We start from the raw sequence: 13,988 nt of genomic DNA on the forward strand, positions 1-13,988 counted from the left end.
GTTATTTTTATAAATGTAATAAAGTGATCGTTTAAAAATTCTAAATTTATCTATCTGTGGCTCGCCACGCAAAATAGGTATCACCGAAATTGCTTGCGTCAGAGACTGCTGCTTTTGACGGGATCAGTTTAGCGAGGAAGGTAGGGTAATCAGGTCCTAGGGTCTAAGTTCGGCAACGAAGAAGTCAGCCAAGGAGAACTTCATAGGCTCCCTCTATTTGCAAGCATCGCCATTAATACCTAACTGAGTAGACCAGGAGTAATTGGTTCACAGTACCAATTATAAATGACGGCAGGAGACTCGCAATTTTTAAATAATCAGCAGCAACAACAGCAAATCACGCAGCCGCATTGGTGACTCTAGTAAGTGATTTTCTGTTCTGCAGACAACCAAATATATCACAACAGCGTCTACCTCAGCAGAGTTAAAGAGAAGGGCTAGTTGATTCCTTTGAGTAACACCTCGCAGACGCAATCCTCGTAAGAAAGAGTTAATAGGAAGTAGGCTGGGGTCACTGTGCTGCATCAACTCGGTCTTCGCGCGTTTAAAACTGTAGTTCCATTCTGCTGCAAAGTAATCTTCTAGAGATGTGGACATCTTAAATTAATTTTAATCATATTTATTTGTTTCCTAGTAGTTTAAATATTTAGAATTTTTCATCTACAGGTTTAGTCAGTTTTTTTATAAATTCTGTTTTGAAAAGTATCGTTTATGTAATATATCTTCTTATGCTGCAGCCGTAACGCTCATGAAAGGAAAGAACGGCATGAAAAATTGCTTGCTTAGATTGCCGGAAAAAAACTGTTAAACTGTAATGCTGTGCCGAGAAAGGTAAAGAAATGAAGAGTACTTTTGAAAGACTACACGAATTATGTCCGAAAGAATATATGATTAAGTCAAATAGGAAAATAATGATGATAATAATAAATTGAATGTAAATGATTTTAAAAGATAACTCTTAAATGACGATTTAAATATCTCTGAATGCCCTAACTGTAAAGATAGATAAGAATGCATTGATAATGTGAAGAAAATTTAATACTGATAAAATTGTATTGAAATATTGAAAATTGCAAAAATAAAAATTTTAGAATGTTTGTTCCGTGGCGAAAAAAGCTGGATGTCCTCTAGAAAAAAATTTAAGTCAGATATTCAAACATTAAACTCTCAAATAGCGAAATTTAATACACAAAGCTAGCTGAGCATTTTAGGTAACTTATAATCGTATAAAACATCATAAGTAACTTCGCATAAAAAAGATCTCTCTCCTTAACTCCTCTTTTGAAAAATTAAAAAATTACCTTTTTATACTGTAATTAAATTTGTTTTGTAAAATTTCAGACAACGATTTTGCATACTGTATTTATTTAAATGTAATGTATGTGTAAAGATTTGAGTATAAGATAGAAAATTATTTTAAAAATACCTGTTATTTTATCGAATGGAAAGAGCAACAAGCCAATGTAAATTTCATGCTTAGCCCAAAAAACAATCTTAGATTTTAAAAAAATGTTGAATAAAACTATCGATTTCAAGGGCAAACAAACATAAGTTCCCCTTCTTTAGCAGCAAGGAAAAAAAGGAACTGCCATATATGTTTCCAAGTACGTCAATCTGGTGTTATTTTTTAGCCTAACTTTAAAAAGCTGTTATTATAGTTATCAGAAAGAGTAACAGAACTCTCCCAATTAATAGACAGATGAAGGAAAGACCATGGATAGTTGCATAAGGAAGAGAAAATTGCAATTTTTAAGAAAATGAAATTTTATAGTAAAAGAGTAGAGTATTTTATCAATTATTTCAAAATTAATAAAGAAGTATAGCTAACTTTTTACACTTTTAATGTAAAATGCATACAGGAGAACATGATATCTTCTAAATTATAGCTATTTTTCAAGTACTTTCATTTTAATGCCGGTTCTTCAAATTTAAAACTTTTATTTCTTTGCTGTGAATTGCGTCTCCGAGGTCATTGCATCCACATGAGTACGTCATTACTCCTCATCTCCTGTTTCAGGTGAAAAAGCTCTATGAACTAGCCCTTCTCTTCTAAACCCTGTACCACACGCTTACCAACTGCAGCACAACAGCACATACCAGGCGCTCAACCTCGATCCCACAACCTAACGGCGACACACATGCCAATAGACGGAGGTCTCTCATTCCCGCCTACAGCTTCACTTTGGCCACCATGCGAATTGTTTATCAAAATATCACACTTATCAAATTAATTTGCTGGGAGAAGATAATGAGGCGTTGTGTTTGCCGTGCAGTAAAGATGCCGTCAAAACTGCTCGCCCCAGAAATAGCTGTTTCTGATATGATCGGTTTAGCGATCAGGCTACGATAATCAGGATTCCGGGTTCTAAACCCAGTGACGAAGCAGGCAGCCAAGTCCAGAGACCTTCACCTAGCTGCCTCTACTAGCATGCATCGCCATTAAAGTCTAACTGAGAAGACTAAGAGTAAATATGATTTCCCAATATCAATTACAGATGACGCCACGAGACCTGAAATGTCTAAAACAACACCTTGCTTGGTCCCGGTATAAATAACACAACGCTCTTCCAGCCTTACTATGGTCTAAAATTTGAATTATGTGAAAATGGATCTAAAAATGGATTATAAGAAAATTCAGAAATAAGAGAGTATGTTTCTTTCAGTCAAGGTAATTTTCAAACGCTTTAGTTGTTTAATAAGTGAACCAAGTAAATGTTGTGTCCAGAAAAGGCGCAATATTAAACCTATTGATAACATCATTTCTTTGCGATACATTAATGGCTAATTGATGTTCCATTAAATATGCGCGATGTCTTGAATATAATTATGAATAATATATATTGAACTCCTATTTAATGAAAGGCTCATCTAATTTTATTAATTAACGTATTACATGCGCCTTCGGATATTATTTTTATGCAAACTGTTTCTGAAGAAAACTGCCTTATTTTATTCCCATTTCATCAAGTTATTATAAGTAAAATAAATACGGTAAATTCCGCATGATTCTCTGTATATGAAAGTTACAAAATGAGATGAATGACGAAGGGATGCATGTAATTAATATCAGCCGAAAAGTAAATATTTAATTGTATTCTAAAATAAAATCATTAAACTTGAACATCTTCTATTATGTTTGATGAACTATTTGCACATTTTTACAGTTCAAAGTACAAATGAACTCAGGAAATCCTATATAGGAATCTAGATTTAGTACGGTACTTCAACTTAACTTTAGAGTCCTAAACTTTACTCTTTGTTGGAATAATCGGCTACTTTGAATATGAATGAGAGGAATTACTTCGAATTTCTACTCTCTGTTCGGAGAGAACTGAGAACGTAGATTGCAAATGTATGTGCCACAGACTGCTTTCGTATTTAACCTGTCATTTATCTGCTCTGGAACTCTATTTCAAAATAAAATAAAATTTTCAAGTTTCCACTATAAAAGAAAAATTTTATTTCTTATTCAAATGAAAGACTCTATGTATGACTTCAGTCTGGTTCCTTTGCTTTCAAAACTAATAGGCGAATGTATCTGTATCCCTCATTCAAATATTTTGATAACTGATGATGATAATCAACACCGTTCAATAATTAAAATTAAAGGCTATGAATTGTCGCTCTCTTGAGTTCAATTTGGTGTGCATCCTTTGCATTATTAGATCAGCATCAAAAGTTTGATATTGGCAGAAAAGCTGCCAAAACTTTGTATATCAGTTAATGCTGCATTTCGTTTTATTTCAAATATGTATGTTTTAGAAAGAATTTCTAGATTGATTTCATGTGTATAGATAGCTTAAGATTTAATTAATACTATTTTTTTCATATATATATGTGTATGTGTATGTATGCGTGTGTGAGGATGTGTATTCCCAGGCGTGTTTTTCCCAAACATAATATGTATATATATAATATTGCATAGCCATCTTAATATATGATATTATTCAGTCAATGCTCTCTCTATATATATATAGATAGATAGATAGATAGATAGATAGATAGATGTAAATATATATAGATATATATATAGATAGATAGATAGATGTAAATATATATAGATATATATATAGATAGATAGATAGATAGATGTAAATATATATAGATATATATATATCTCATTGACTGAATCAAAGAAAATGACTATCTTTGTTAAATAAGACATTTATCTGGGCTATTGTATTTTCAGTTACCACATATCTCCCACGAACTTTCTATCATTGCATTCAATTTATTGAAGCAGAGTGACTTTTCTTGTAATTTTATTAAAAATTATTTGAATGCTAATTTCCTCATTCGAATTCACGAAACTCGAGTATTGCTGTGTAGTTAAAAAAAAATGCCCTCGCACTCGGTGAAAAATGGAAATGATAGCTTGCCATCGAAAATAAAACTTCAGATTGCAGTTACTCGGAACCCTCAAAGAAACAATTGCTTCTCTCAAAGTCGTCCGGAAAATTCCGGAGATAGATTTTTACGTATACATGTATTCGCTTTTCTTTTCACAGGCACTCTCGTGTTATTAAGGAACAGGAAATTTCTTTGAACAATACCTTCTGACTTTTCAGAATTTTCAGATCGAGTTACAGGCAGCGACAGGGAAGTTATTTATACGTCCTATGCATTCTTCTAAACAGAAAGAGCATTGGCTCAATACCGTTCTAAAGGTATTATTTTGGTACTTAGATTACAAAAAGAAACGAGCGTCTTTTAAAAATCTTACTTTAGTTCCACAAAAATACAATGCTCTAATTTATGAAGTAAAGTATCTCAAAGATTATTTTGTTCAAAAATGGGTAAGAATTAGCATCTGACTTGAAATATAACGTAGTAGAAACAAGAAGGTTTTTATGAAATATTTTGCAAACTAAAATGGCGTAAAGCATACATGCAATCCCTGTTAATTTGGAAAATTATTCTGACCATTCCCAGACCTCCAAAAGTTTATTAAATCGTTCTGAACATTACATAAAATCTACAATGACTCCAAAAGCCAAAATAACTTTCCATCGAGCTCACTGGAGCGGTTAGAGATGGGAAAAATAACACTGGTGCATATAGTTACCACCTTTCACATTCTATGAGAGAATGTTAGGTAAACTGAATCGTCAGAGATTGAGTAATGAGCGGTACGGGAGTTTAAGGCCGTAGAATGGATAGGATATTCATTTGTACTATCACTGCATCTGTAATTTCTAAATGTACCTAACTGAGATTTGGGAAAAACATTTCCCTTCTGTTTACTGTAAAACGAGTTTACTTAACAGCTTATATTGACTTAAAAGTTTAATCATACGGTTTTTATCGTTATATGAAACATGGAAGCTGCAAATCTGGCTTAAGTCTCCTTTTTATAAACAATATTCAAATTTCTTCCGTTAATTGGAAAGTATCCTAATGCAGATCTCTCAAAGAAGCGCAAAGGACGTTCATAAAGCTATAGATACATGTGTCTTATTTACTTCAAAGAAATCAGTAACATATTTAAAAGCAAATAAAAAGCTAAATAAGTAACGCTCCTTAAACACGTACACTAGCCGCTCACTTCAATTAAATCTTACCTATTAGTGTCCTTAAGCCTATTTTAGAAGCATTAATTCTTCCACAAAATGGTTTTTGTATTATAACTAGGGAACTGCGACCAAATTATGAATTAATATGTCATTCAGCACACATGGAAGTTGTAGAGACATTAGGTCGCTTTGAAGCATTACTCATGAAAAATGTGCAAAGCCCTCGCCGGGACTCGACCCTCGGACGTCTCGATACGCGCCGAGTGTGCTGACCATTACACCACGTAGACATGCTAAGAAGGCGGGAGAAATACCTTCTAAAGTGTTATGAAATGTTAAATTTCACTGCAGATTGTTATGAAAATACAATATAAAGTTTTTAATACTAAGCTTATTTAAATTATTACTAATCGTGCTCATAACTAATATAGTAAAATTTCAGTTATTCGAACTAAAAGGACTGAATCCATTTCAGACAACACTTTTGTATCGGATAACTGAAGGTCAGGCCTGCTTTCATAAAAAATGGAAATACCTAATTTTTGTTCATACCATTTTCGATAATAATATTATTTTTGGATGCATTTTGCGTATTCTGAACTTTAAAATTGCTCTTTACGATATTTCATTCCCATTTAAATCACATCAACGGGGGGGGGGGAATGGGCCTCTTTAATTACAAAATTACAAAAAAAACTTGTTATACTTTACTTTTTTTACTATAGTTGAGATTTGTAAACTACTGAAACCTTGCTTCAGGTAAAATGTTGGAAAACCGCAGCATGTAAATTAAGAGCACTAAAGTCTAATCGTGTAATAACGTAAATATATTAAACAGACACGAAAAGAAACTAAAAGAAGACTCATCATATTCTAAAACATAAGCATAAATTTTCATTACTAGAATTCTATCTACATCAGTAATACGTCATAAGCAAATTTCTTCACAGAACACTGGGAAATTCACTTAAGGTGCCCTGCAAGATTTTTGTAGTGAAATGGAATGTTTGATATGCATCCATTTCCGGTAATTTTCTCCTTTAAATAACGTTATTAATAGAAAACAACTTTTAACTGATATTATTTATCAGTTAAAGGTTGGGTACTTGAAAATCCCTCAATGTTTACAGATACTACTGTCTTAACGCATAATATACTGAATCACTTGGTACGCATAGTACATATAAATCATTGTTAGCTCCTTCACTGCAATCACTTGTACAAATCACAGAAAATGTATTTAGTTCTAAAAAAAGGAAACAGCGTAGTAACTAATTTTAAAGCAAATGGGGATCGCTAAATTTTTAGAAATACTGATCAGATTATTCTTCACCTTTTCAGATAAGGTGTTTTCCTATTAAATGAAATCCAGGCCAAGGGGCAAGGCGTTTTGTTGACGGGGTACGTATTTTGAAGTAAAGTTACAATAAACCGCACATCACCTAAATATTAATTTAACGTAGTTTAAGCATTCGCTAAAGATTTTAAAGAGAACCATCAGAGTTTAACAACAAAAGAAGCGAATATGAAATAAATTATAACACTTTCTGGAGTAGAGATCAAAAAGGTGAGTTTGCATCGATTGAGAGTCGAAGCCGGGTCGCCAGCAGGGCAGGTGAGCATTTTACCACAGAGCGACCGATACGGTGTGTCGTTTTGTAGCATAGGGTTTTACTAAAATAAAATAACACTACCATTATATTCCTTACCCTTTCGGCTTATGTGATTACGACAAAACCTCGAGGGCTATCCGCCTAAGGGAAAGGATGCCTTCCTGGAGGACTTTCTAAGGGAAACTGGCTCGTATACACTTTACACATGGGGAAAACTACGAAAACTCCAATGCAGCCAAATCATTCGCTGGATTCGAATCTCAGACCAAACTAGCCAGTGTTCGGCAACTTTACCGCCGCTGGTGGGCTTATATTCTTTACGTGTGATTACTTAAAGCATCCTGAGATTCTGCTTTTTAATATGCAGAATTCTTCAATTATGACTGACTAACCATAGAGAATTATTTTTCTGAATTTTCTGTCGAAAACAAATTTCAATTTACCATTTTCTGCATATGTGTTCTAAAAATAAAACAGTTTTCTGCCATTGAAAATCAAAATATTTATCATACGTGAAAGCAGGAGAAGAAACTAATATTTTTTTAATTACTTTTTCGCTGAACCGTGTCCTATTGATAAGCAATTTAATGAAATGTACGAAGAAACAAATTTCTTTAAATTATATTCGATAAATGATTCATCTAGTATGAAAAATAAGAAAATAATTTTTTAAAATGTAAAGTTAATAAATTATTTACCGATTTTTTTCTCTAAAGGAAGAGAGTCTGCAGATGCTGAAAAGCATTCTACAGTATTTGCCATGAATTCTGTACAGGAAGTCGGAAACATATCAGCCCATGATGAAATAATAATAGCTGTTTAAAATTATAGAGCACGAGGTAAAATTACTCTGACGTATCGAATCATTGGGTACGCCCTTTCCCCTAAGAAACCTTCAAACTGCCATAGCCATAACAGTTTCAGAACAATTGATGGGAAAATAACTGAATTTCGTAAAAAAGGTTTACCTAAAGGGAAAGTTTTAAGCAAACACTTTTTTAGATAGACGGGAAAGGTAAAGAAAATAAATGTTTGTCATTGCATTTATCGTGTGTTTTCTTTAGCCCATCGTCTTCCCAGCTCTAGTCAGTCTACTTCCTTCGTGACAATGATGGCTTGGTTGTAATCTTCTCCATATGGAAAATGTCTTCCTTTTCAAATTTTTCACTCCTTTGATTGATTGCTTCATACTGAAGTAATATTTTCACATTTAGCGAAGAAAAAATATAATTTGAAATTCCAATCTGTGTGTGGGAGTTCTACGAGATTCTTGGAGGAAACCTCAGCACACGTGGAAACATAAACGACGCGGATTGATTGACCAAATGTGTTAATCTTTTTGCAATTTGCCTTTCTGTTTGTTTACTTGAGATAAACTGCAATTCAGAATTTATGAAATGAGTTACTATGGAACTCACATTTCTACATTAGCATTTTGCACTAACGCAAGTCCACAGCATTTTTAATTCTATGAAATCAAATGCATCATTACATAATGAATTCATGATCAACTTCAATGATATACCACTTTCGGGCCTGAGTTGAATTAACAAACAAAATAATATAGTCTAAGTAACAGAGATGTAGTCTAATGAGAGGTATAGTCTAATAACAGAGAAATCTGCATAGTTTCTGAATGGTTACTTCCATTCTTCAGTAAATTCCTACCGTTTAGATAAAAGCAAAAATTAGCTACAGAGGAATGAAACCAGTTCTCTATTAATGTCTTAAAAACAGAAACTATGAAAGCTATATCTTAATAGTACTTCAAACATTTTGGCAAATATAGCCATTAGAACATTCATGAATGAAATGTTTTTATTTCCTTACTTAAAAACTGAATTTAGTTTAAATTTCAGAAGCCTTCTGGAATTTAAACGTTTAGTAGCATATAATTGATTGTTATACTACTTACATTATTCATTTCTCCATTACTGAAGGATATGTAATTTTTATTAAAGCCATAAATAAAGCGTAATAAACTTAGCCACTTACGTATCGTTTGAAGTGTTAACTTATAATTATATACTCTTTATGAGTTTGTCATAAGCTTATTAAAATATACTATTTTAACAAGGCCGATAATAATCATGAGGCCGATTATTATCGGCCAGGAGGGTTGCAGCATACTCGTAAACTAAACTATTTTAACGAACAGGTTTTTAATTGCATTAAAATCTCATAAGAATTTAAATTTTAATATATATAATAGCTATTTTTTAATATTAAACCAGAAACAGCAGGTCATGAAAATTAAATACATAACTCTCTGATAAACAGACTACTTTAACAACGGTCTTTCAGTTACATTGAAAGTTTTTTAATTTTAATGCATTTAGCAGCCGTTTATTTAAACATTAAACACCAAAACAGCAGTTCATGGAAATTAAATGCGTAGCTCTTTCGTAATTAGGAATTTTCAATATCATGCTTAAGATACCGGTAGCAAGCTTACTGAATTTATCAAAATCAGTTTAGTAACTGATAAGCTTCCCTCTTTAATGATGTCATAACATTGGAAAGAGAACCAATTTTTGTCAGATACTAATTGCAGAGAGTAAGATTTTTTTTTTTTTTTTTTTTTTTTTTTTTTACAGAAGAAGCGAAGTATCAGCTTTTTCCTTGTTAAGAAACTCTCTAGTAGCGTTGCTATTCTGAGGTTCTCATAAGCTTTTATTAGGATACTCAAATTCGAAGGATAAATTTCCTGTTCCGGTCTACCAGCAATATCATAGCAATGGTTTCCCGTTAATTTGTCACGACTAAAGGAAATATATTCAATTACTTTTAATTTACATATTTAAAAACAGATGTTTACAGTTGACTTATTAAAACTAATATGCAGAGAACTGCTTTGTTCTTTCTCCGACTAGGTTGATTGAAACTGAATATAAAGAATAATCAACGAAAGAAAATCAGATATAAATATATTCATTAAAGTGAAACATGCAATTACTGTATTTATCTTATCTGAAGCATATTTGAGCAGATTTCAGAAAAGGCATCGAATTTAAATGAAGCTTCTTTTGATCAAAATCAACGATAAAATATTCGTATGTTTTTCTAACTATTCTGAACGAAACATTAAAGCAAACAACAGGAACTGCGATGAATTTCTACATTTCATGAAAACTGGGAAGTATTTATTTCTTTAAAAAGACTAAAGAATTTATTATATTTTACATTAATGCTAAGGTATATTACGCATTTTTTTCCCTGAAGAATGAAGACGAAGAGTACTGAAACATTTTTTTTTTTTTAGTGCTAAAAGTATTATATATTTTCCTTTTAAAAGCTGCTAGAAAATAAGTTAGCAAACTATTAAAGAGCTTGCTCTTAACAGTAAAAGTTTGCTTATCTGTGGAGTTATGAGCTACTTTATAATGTAACAGATAAATTTTTAAAAAATATTCAGTTAACTGTGATTAGAAAAACTGCAGAGAAATCTTTATCGATATCTTAACGGTTATCAGGCAATACGAAAAATATTAAATAGTTGTTTTAGTTTTGCATTTTACAACCTGACGATTGAAACAAAAAAGTAAAAGTTATTATGAAGTATTATTTTATGAAATGAAATTTAAAAATATTGCATTTTTTATTTAATATTTTTTCAAGCTATTATTGCTTTAATGCAAACGAAATTCTACGGTTAGTCACAGCGCTATGCGAATGGTAATCGAAAGCTTTGAAGCAAGAGATTTTATATTCATTTTTTAAGCTCAATTTAATAATTTTTGCATGAAAATTACACCTGCGAGGTATCTGTTTATTTCTTGATTTTTGCGAGTTATCAGGACATCAAATATCTTTTCTTGACCTGTTGGTTGGATAGTTTAAATAAAAGCAAAAGACTAACCATTCGTCGTCATCCACAGTGAGGTCCGTCTCAAGGTGGATTTCCCTGTGCCTCTTTTCGGTTCCATCATTGTCGCTTGAGAAAACAGAAATTTTCCGCAGTTTCTGCAGAAAATTTTTGAGAACGCTGCTTGCCGCCACGATGAAATTTCGGACGTGCCGCTGGCTAAAAGAGAAAATTCAGCGGATTCAACTAGCAGCGGCGACGCAGATCCATCCGCGCTCTGTACTTGTGGAAGAAACTTAGGAGTAGTGATCTGGAAAGTTTGGAGCCACACGCTCTTGGTAATATCTCCGAAGCGCTGTTTGCCTCGCCTGTTCGCGCGCTGATCAGGGGCGCCATTTGGCGAGATTTATCGCCATTTGTTAATTGTCTTTCTAACTTTAAAATGTTAAGACTTTTTTTCCAAGAAAGAAAAAGAAACAATAAAAATTATGCGCTGCATTCACAATACCTGAAATTACTTCAAAACAGAATGATAAACGACAACAATAATCATACAGGTAATTCAATAAGTGTATTAAATCATCATATACTAAAATCATTTTACCTGCCGTTTAGTAAAATAATACATAACTCGTCAAAATTAAAAGAAAATCTGAAAAAATATATTCACTGAGTAAAATTTTCAACCCTCGCCCAGTGGTGCATTTATTTATGTTCTGTCTGCTGCATCGAAAAGCAAAACTAGATTTTTGCACGTAAAATAGCTCATAAAATGTGCAAATTAGACGACTGGCAAAGAAATGTGCAATATGGACATATATTAACGCACACTGGATTTTGGTTTGTAGTGTTGTTTAATGCTAATGATATTTTTGACTGTGGTTGACTTATGTCTAAAATGCATCATTTAAATAAAGGACGATAATGGCTGTCATTTGGTAGACTCGAGGAGGAAGCAAACACAAATGGAGGTTGCGCATGGATGATCCACAGAGCGTCACATGTTTGCGAAGAGAACAAGAACTTGGAACCTGTTTTTAGGCAGTGAATCTATCAGCTGCTATCCTGGTCTAGAGCAACAACTGCGTAGTACGAGCGTTTTTTTTGTCATTATCGGTTTTCCCCATGTGTAACATGTATACGAGCCAGTTTTACCTAGAAAGTCCTCTCCGAAGGCATCCCTCCGCTTAGGCAGATAGCCCTAGTGTGCTTTGCCATAATTAAATAAACCAAACCAAACCAATTTGTCATTATCGGCTTGAAGAACTCGGAAAGCGATGAAAAGAGATTTTGTTTTGAAATGTCAGGCTACCAAAGGAGTTTATATCAACCATTCTACTTCTGCAGTAGGCTTCACATATCTGCATGACTTTATTCGAGAAATCCAAACGTATGGTGTCCAATTCATTTGATTTACCAAAGGCCCTCCTTTTAGTGGTGAGGCATGATCAGCAGAGCCAAGATGAATGAGACCCTACACTGCTTACTCGATGAATCTAGATATAGTCTTAGCTATTATTCTAGACGTGGTTTGATTTGAAAAGAGTTGATGAGCACGCAATTTATTTTCCCTCGTTCGTAAAAGATCCCGTTTCCACGGAAACTGCTTCATGGCTTTTGATCGCATCATCAGAAATTGCCGCAACGAGCTGTATACATTTGACGAAGGTACTATAACCAGTCATGGATAGCCGAGGTCTTGGATCCTCAAGTAAGTCTGTTTAGGAATGCTGGGATGCTGTTGGGACAAATGTGTTAATTAATGACAATGCTCATACGCATTGCATTCTGTACCCCTTGGTGTTAGAATGATTGGAAACAAAATATATCACTCGAATAGATCGACCAGATTACATACCAGACGTGAATCTGTTTGAGCATGCGTGGGATGTCTTGGGCTACCGAACTGCATCAAGCCAACTAAATGTCTCTGCAGATATTCCACAGTCTAAAAAAGGGCACTTTCAGAAGAGTGGCGCAACAATACAGCTTGATCAACAACTTCGTAAATTCTATGAAGCTTTGCAGTTTTATGAGAAGGTGTAAAGTATTTTCTCTTTCTTTACCACGCGCTTTCCTGGTGAAATTGGAAGCGCGTCCGGCTAACAATAGGGAGGTCCTGAGTTTGAATGCTGGTAAGAACAATGCTCATTTTTCATGTTTCCCGACTTCAAAAAAATAAGTCGCTCTGCAAGAGGTTACGGAATTTGCACTATAATTCGTCAGCACCAGGATATGGCGAATGGTTCCCCTCCTCCCGAGTCAGATTTTCAAGTGTGGGAGTATGTAAGGGATTTTCTTTCTTCTCATCCCGTGCCTTCATTATGTAGTTGGAAGCACGTCGAAATAGCACTATTGAGGTTCATAATTTCGAAATAATGCTTTTTCGCAATATTTTTAAGTCATTTTTCAATGAATCTTAGCTACGTTTTTAATTTGTCAAAATCTTTAATTTATACTATTCATGTAGAACTAAATTACTAAAGTCAATACCCGATTTAAAGAGGTGATACCGGGTGGATTTACCCCCTTAAAACGAAGGACGATTTAGTCAAAGCTACGGTTAATCCGTAGGCAGGTCAAAAACACAGGCAAAAAAAAAGAATTACTCAAATTAGAAATAACAGAAAAATATTATTAGCTATTCACCAAAACAAAATATTGATAACGTTTGTATTGTATTTTCGAGCAGTTTAATTTCAACAAAAAGTTCTTTTGTTTACAGTATTTTCCCTTTTTTATTTTACTTTGACAGTTTCGCTTTACGCTGATGGTTTGTTATAGTAATTTTTCCATCGTTTCGCAATAAAAAACTAACCGGTCTTCTTACGCATGTCTGGGTAACACACTACCAATGCGTCTGATTTCGCGGTAGAAACTTATTCATGTTTAGTAAAACTCTCAACCAAACCCAAAGAAATTAATTGCTACCGACAGAACCTTAAGGGTGCTGTTGGCTGTGTAGAAATTTAGGGTGAATTTTAGCAATGTCGAGATATTCCCTTCGGTTGAGAGTAAATTTTGTCTGTGCTTAAAATTTTTTGCTTAAGAATAAAT

The 13,988-nt window shown here is 33.5% G+C and overlaps 1 protein-coding gene across 3 annotated transcripts in view; it reads right to left on the minus strand.

Moving 5' to 3' along the window:
* LOC118186652 (BAI1-associated protein 3-like) overlaps positions 1-11,249 on the minus strand; it is a 600,433-nt gene extending 589,184 nt beyond the window's left edge. For all 3 annotated transcript variants that reach the window (XM_085808773.1, XM_085808772.1, XM_085808771.1), the window contains exon 1: positions 10,986-11,249. The gene's annotated coding sequence lies outside the window, so the exon portion shown is untranslated. The remainder of the gene's footprint in view (positions 1-10,985) is intronic.
* Positions 11,250-13,988: the final 2,739 nt, after the last annotated feature.

Source organism: Stegodyphus dumicola, chromosome X2 (genome assembly GCF_044657685.1).
Source record: "Stegodyphus dumicola isolate Sdum_Otavi_A_Nest chromosome X2, ASM4465768v1".
Taxonomy (NCBI): domain Eukaryota; kingdom Metazoa; phylum Arthropoda; class Arachnida; order Araneae; family Eresidae; genus Stegodyphus; species Stegodyphus dumicola.